The sequence below is a fragment of the Phalaenopsis equestris genome, unplaced genomic scaffold (genome assembly GCF_001263595.1).
Source record: "Phalaenopsis equestris unplaced genomic scaffold, ASM126359v1 Scaffold000397, whole genome shotgun sequence".
Taxonomy (NCBI): Eukaryota; Viridiplantae; Streptophyta; class Magnoliopsida; order Asparagales; family Orchidaceae; genus Phalaenopsis; species Phalaenopsis equestris.
This window is the reverse complement of record NW_018164839.1, coordinates 23,904-31,179: the sequence shown is the minus strand read 5'-3', so window position 1 is coordinate 31,179 and position 7,276 is coordinate 23,904.

The following is a 7,276-nucleotide window of genomic DNA, read 5'->3' as shown; positions in this document are numbered from 1 at the left end:
TATATATATATATATAGTGTGTAATGAGGGAAGTTACATACATACCCCTAAATTCCTATGTACTTACATATTACATTTAAACCGCTCAAATTTTTCATATCACATCAAAAAAATCACTATTTTAAATTCATAGTAGTGAAATACACATTTCATACATGATAAGATAACATATATGTAAATGTTAAAGTTTAGGTGAGACATGAATACATAGGAATTAATTGGTAATTATGTAAATCTTCCTTTTTCTTTCGTTTAAGTTCTAAACAAATAGGATACATAGGAATTAATTGGTAATTATGTAAATCTTCTTTTTCTTTCGTTTAAGTTCTAAACAAATAGGGTTAAAAGTGATTTGCATACTATATTTAGTTTAAGATGAATTTTTTGCATAAATAATAATTAAAATTTATGTTGCATTTTCTATAATGAAGCTAATGAGACAATTACTTGTAGCAAATGAGTTGTTAATACAAGTTTACATTGTGTTAAATTTTAGTTATTTATTCAGGCTTATGTCCATTGCATGATAAATGTTTTCACATAGTGTATCCAAGATGCAAAAATTTATGAATATTTGTTATGATGAAGAATATTTTATCATGCAAAAATTTGAAGGATTTTTATTTCAAAATGAGGTCAAAAGTTGAAAAAAGTTGGAGAAAAAAATAAAGGATTAAAGAACAATTTCCAGTCAGTTCTTGCTTCGCTGGTGAGCAAAATCAAGACGTTTTCGAAAAATTTGGTTGCGATGGAGAGAAAATTGAGAGTCAACAATTTTTTGTTCCTCAAGGTCATCCGACCATATAAGTTGCCCTTTCAAAAGGGGACGGATTCAAAGAGAAGTTGGGAAGGTTGTTGTTGCTTGTGCAAATATCACGGGTGAGGATTTTAATTTTTCTAAATTTGAGATAATCGTCGTGATATAAAATGTGTCAATTGAGAAAATCACTATTGTTGCACTAAACCCGAAAAATGTTTCACCGTATGCATATGAGACAATCTGAGCACCGTCTGTATTGAGATCTTACGCCTCTGAAGATGAGGTTTTCAAGGATGAAAAGGGAACATCAACATTCCGCCACTGATTGACGCAAATCCAGCTTCCTCACAACCGACCAATTCTCACCCTACCGACCCCTCTCATATGGATCTGTCTGTGAGAACTAAAGCCAACCACCACTCTCCTATTGATATGTCTGAGTTGTCATCTGAAAAGGGATTTGAGCCTGCTCTTGGGTAAAATCCTCCGTCATCTGTCAAAAAAGAATATCATCCCCTAGAGAAGAGATGAAAAGAAAGGCTTTAATGAAAGTTTCACATGCTCCACCTCCCCTTATTTGAAAAGAAAAGGCGTGCCTTTCGAGTGGCATCCGACAAGTGGAGGGACTGGAAAAATACTCATCAACTTCAACCATCATTTCTTCATGATCGATTCAGACAAAAACTGGTTTCTCGATACTCCCGAGGTTGAGAACATTTCGACATCACATAAATATTCCTCCACTAGATTCCTGAAGTATTGATTCATGTAACCTTAATTATTCACAAAATATTTCTATTTCAATGAAAAAAATTTATTTTGTTATTTTAGGGCATATTTATTAAAGTAATTTTAATTTTTAATTTTCCTCGATTCAGTTAAGTACTCTCAATTCATAATTTGTGATAGGAGAGAGAGTTGAATGCGGTTGCCCTTTGCTAGATGTATAGTTTTATTGATGTTAATTTTCTAAATTAAATTTACAATTAACATTTTTGTAAATTAAATTATACAATTTTAATTTAGAAAATCATAATATTTTTTTTAAAAAAAATTATAACCACTACATGTATGATTATATTGCTTACATATTTAGCTAATTTTGTCAAAACAATTGTAAAAAAAATTATTCAAGTATTTTTTTTCATTAAAAATAATCCCATAAATATATAATCATGGCATGTATGTGAAAATTAAAGTTTAGGTGTTAGAAATGTAAATAAATAGGAATTAAGTGGTAGGTAAGTAAATACAACAACAACAACAAAGCCTTAATCCCACTACGTGGGGTCGGCTACATGAATCCTTTTTCTCCATTGAGTCTTAAATAGCATCATATTTTCATTTAGTTCTAGTAAATTAAGATCATTTTTAATACAATAAGCCCAAGTCTTCCTAGGTCTGCCTCTTACTTTCTTAACATATGTCGAATCTAAAACATCTGCTCTCCTAATCAGATCATCAGATGTTCGATGTTCAATGTGACCAAACCATCTAAGACAACTTTCCCTAATTGCTATTAAGATCATTTTTAATACAATAAGCCCAATTCTTCCTAAATCTTCCACAAAAAAAATCTATTATTATTACTTAAAAATTTAGAATTTACATAAATAATTAGCTCAATTTAAATCCACATGTTGAATAACAATCTGAATAAAAAATGAAAAAAATTCAATAATTACAATTTACTGAAATAATATAAAAAATAACAAGCTAAGAATTAACTGTAAATACGTAAATTACAATGTTTCGGTTGCTATTTATGCAAAAAGCCACAACTCACCCAATTACAAACTCTACTTGCTTTAAGGTTTCTCCTCACCAAATGAAGCTTTGGAGGTATGGAGCATCCCTGTCAAGGCAAATTTTACATAAAAAGCTTTGATTTCTGTTCAAAATTTGCAATATACACCATAAGATTCACCAAAATCATATAGAAATGAAAACTTTAGTAAGAATCCTATTTCATTCATTCGTGAGTTGGGCTTCTATGGAGCGTTACAATCCTTTTTTACAAATAACCCCTAGGCTTTTTCTATATTCCCTATTTAGAATTAGACCATCAAAATAAGGAGAAATATTTCCATACGTTGCAAGCAACTCTGCATTTGATTTCTGTTCAAAATTTGCAATATACACCATAAGATTCACCAAAATCATATAATGTATATAGAAACGAAAACTCTAGTAAGAATTTTATTTCATTCATTTGTGAGTTGGGCTTCTATAGAGCCTTACAATCCTTTTTTACAAATAACCCCTAGACTTTTTATATATTCCCTTTTTAGAATCAGAACCTCAAAATAAGGAGAAACATTTCCATACGTTGCACGCAACTCTGCGCAATGTTCATTACCACTGCAATTATTTTATCATTTGAACAGCCTAAAAAATATTTCTGGTTGAACAGACTGCAATTATGATCAAACCCTCGGGGTTCTAAAATAAAAAGTCATCGCAACGGCTACTTACTTGAAATGGGGGGAAAAGAAACGATAGTTTTGCTTGCTGAAGTGTGTCATACACCCATTTTAAGCATATCAATCGGTGGAGGTGGCATAATCAAGCTCCTGAGGATCAGCTTCAACAGGTAACCCAGAATATGTGTTGCGCGCAGGCTGGAAGGCAGAATAACATAAATTAGAATTTATTATGAAATAATTGAGCATGATAGCATCAAATAATAGAATTATAATGAATTGATAGAGAGATATAGAGTGTGTGTGAGTGAGTGCGTGTGCAGTGCACATTTCAACACATACTATCATTTAGTTTTTATGTGTTATCTGCTCTATTTTTATTATAGTTAATTATAATATTAATTAGTTAATTAGTTAGTTAGTTGCTATTTGCTCAATCCGTCCTAGATTGCAAATTGGATGTTCTCTCCGTAGTGCGAAGAGAAATGCGTAGCCTCAGAAACAATGACTTAGGATCCGTCTGGGGCAGCTTATAAGTGCGGGCGGCGTTTTGAAAACGTCGTCGTACCGTTTGGTTCGCGAGTTTTGCCAGCTTATCCGAAACTGCGTTTGAGATTTTACATTAAACGCAGGCCGTGGGTCGACCCCTACTGCCGGCCCGCGGGCCGCCATTTAGGGTAAGAAGATTATCATGTAACCTCAGAAACAATGACTTAATCCCTTCGGCAACCTTACCGACAATTCCAACAAGCGCTGCGAACAAACTCCCATCCTGATCCTTATTTTCTTGATTATAAGGCAGAACCTTATCCTTGCTGGCAAACAATTTTGTCCGACTCAGGTTCAAATGTGAAACCACTTCATAACAATCAACATTACCATCATCCACTCACCCACCACAAAATCCTTCATGACATCAGAGCCTAATTTCTACAAAGCACCACTCTTGCTACCATAGAGGCGGTGGAGAACTACGCTAATCTTCAACCTCGAGAAACCGTTCAAGGGTTTCAACCTCTTCTTTGACAATGCCCTTTCTCTTATAGTAGTAGTCGCCCATCAAAGGCTAGTAGAAGTAGCTAACCCGCCGCTTCCAAGCATACAAAGCAGCCAATAAATCAAAGGCCCCAATTCCTCGTGACAGAAGCTTTGGATATCGCCAAGAGGTGCCAAGGCTCGAACGATCTCGCGACTCGAGAACGAATCTTACACTGTAACTTCTCGTGGTAGTTGTTACAAGTGTTTTTTTTTTTTCCATCCTCCTCTCCCCTTATGATGTCATACAAGTCGACGCCCAAAAAAATTCCACCGTCTCTACCAGTTTCGAAAATTTTGAAACCACGACGCCCCACCCTACAACTCCTTTCAAGCTTGTATCTGTTGATTATTATCCTATAAATTCAGCCCATTTTTCACAGTTACAAAACTCAATGGGCACAACTATCTAGAGAGAGCTCAGTCAGTATAATTAATAATCAACAGGAGAGGTAAAATTAGGCATTTAACTAGTGAAATCTCGAAAACTTCTGCTGGTGATCTTATGCTGAAGAAATGATAGTCTTAGAACTCTCTTTTTATTGCCTGGCTCATCAACTCTTATGGAATATGCCATAAGAAAACCACGTCTATTTCTTCCCACCGCTAAAGATGTATGGAAGGCCGTTCAAGATCTTTATTTAAACATGAAAAATTACTCTCAAAATTTAGTTGAAAACTTGACTTTGAAAATCCAAGCAGAATGATCATGATGTTGTTATCGATTACAATGAGTTGGTAACATTATGACAGTAGCTTGATCAATGTTATGATGATGTTTGAGAGAATTTGAATGACTATACCCATATAAGAAGAGAGGAAAATGAACGGATTTACATATTTTTAGTTGCCTTAATCGAAGCTTAAATGAAGTATGAGGCTGCATTCTTAGTAGGAAACCACTATCTTCTATTCGGGGAGGGGAGTTTTTTCAACGTTAGACGTGATGAGTCAAGGAGAGATCCATGATGTGCAACACTGAACCTCCAACTCTAAACATGAGAACTCGACTTTTATGTCAAGAGGTATTGATACTGACAAAGAAAGCATAAAATACCGCGGTGCGAGCATTGCAAAATTTCATGGCATACGAATGAGACATGTCAAAAACTACATGGTAAACTTATGAATTGAAAATCAAAATCCAAACGTGAAGGTCATACTTATCAAGCTACTGCTGAAGAAACTCGAGGGCTTTCCACCAACATGAATATTATATCTTTCACTGTCGAGCAATTAAATCACCTACACAAGTTGCTTCAATCTCCAAAATTATCCCTCACTCCATCTTACCCTTTAATATAGAATGATAACTCTCTAGCCACTGCCTTAATAGATGTTACTCCTAATTTTATTCATTCTTGAATAAATGATTTTGACACAACCGATCATATGATCAATTACTCTAAATTATTTTCATCATATAGATCATGTGCAAGCAATAAAAGGTAAGAATTATACATGGTTCCCTCGTCAGAATAGGAACTGTTAAACTTAGCTAGTTGTTAACACTTCATAATATGCTCAATATTCCCAATTTATCTTCAACTTATTGCTCATCAGTAAAATTACCTCTGATCATCAGTGTGAAGCTAATTTATACCCTCTTTTTGTGAGTTTCATGAATTGACCACTGAGAGAATGACAACAATGCTAAGGAAAAAAGATGATAATGAATTTGACTCAAGTAGACATTGTCAAAATTCTTGTTTAAATTATGTTTAAGTTTCTAAAGGCAATGATATTATGTATGATATTATATGTTAGGTCATCATAGTTTTTAGTATTAAAAATACTTTATTTTCAACTTATTTTGAAATAAAAATATATTCTTTTTAATATAAAATTTTTCATATTGCCCCCCCTTCTCCCTCCAACAAAAAACTTAGGAACCAACTATATCATTTACTCTGATTCATGGTAATATTTGACGCCCTTGTATAACACATATACTCTAGTAAAAATTGATTTGTGACATTTACTAATGATCACATAATATTACGTTGGGTTTATTTAATGAAGAAAAAAAAATTTAATGTAAATAATTTTAAAAAAAATTTACACCGTGATAAAATCACAATTTCAAAAAAATATTCAAATATTACGAAGTGATAATGACCGAAAATATTTTTAAAATATATTGGGTCAATTTTTTTCTCGAAAAAAGAATAGTTCATCAAAGCTCTTATATCGACACTCCATAACAAAACAATATGACTAAAAGAAAAAAAAAATATATTTATTGAAAGTTGATTGGGAATTGCTTTTACAAATAAGGTGTCAAAATATTTATGGGGTGAAGTCATCCTTACTATTACATTCCTCATAAATAGAACACCCAATAAGAAACTAAAATTTGAAACACCTTTTAATATTTTTCATAAAATTTACCCAACAAATCGGTTCACTTCTTCTTTATCATTAAAAATATTCGGGTATATTGTTATTGTTCACATTCATAATCACAATCACGAGAAACATGAACCCGGAGCCAAAAAATATATGTTTGTTGGTTATGCTCCACTCAAAAAGGGTATAAATATTATGATCTCATTTCTAAAAAAATATTTGTTACCATGGATATCATTTTTTTTAATTGCAACCCTTTTTCACGCCTCATCTTCAGGAGGAGCAAGACAAAAATTCGGCTACTATTTTTTGGAATCTTTTTAAAACCCAAGATTCATAAAATAGCTCTCAAACCTTGATTGTTAAACCTAAAAATCTAAGCTATATTATATCAAGAGAGTCTCAAGTTATCTAGATAGTGAAGACAATTAAGATCTTTCTACAGTGCTATCCCATGATGTTCACGATCCTATAACGACAAACAAAGAAGAAATAGGAAAAAGAACTATGACATTGGTACCATTTGACATTATCTACTCGCACCAAAGAACAACGCAAAAGAAAAGGTCTACACCCAGAATTTGTGAACCCTCTAGGTAATATCCCCATTGAGCCTTGTTGACCTCAATTTTCGTGAGGTCTAGTATTTCTCGTAGGAGTTAGGATCTAGCCTTAGGGGTCTTCCTGCGACTATCTTAGAACCTTAGAA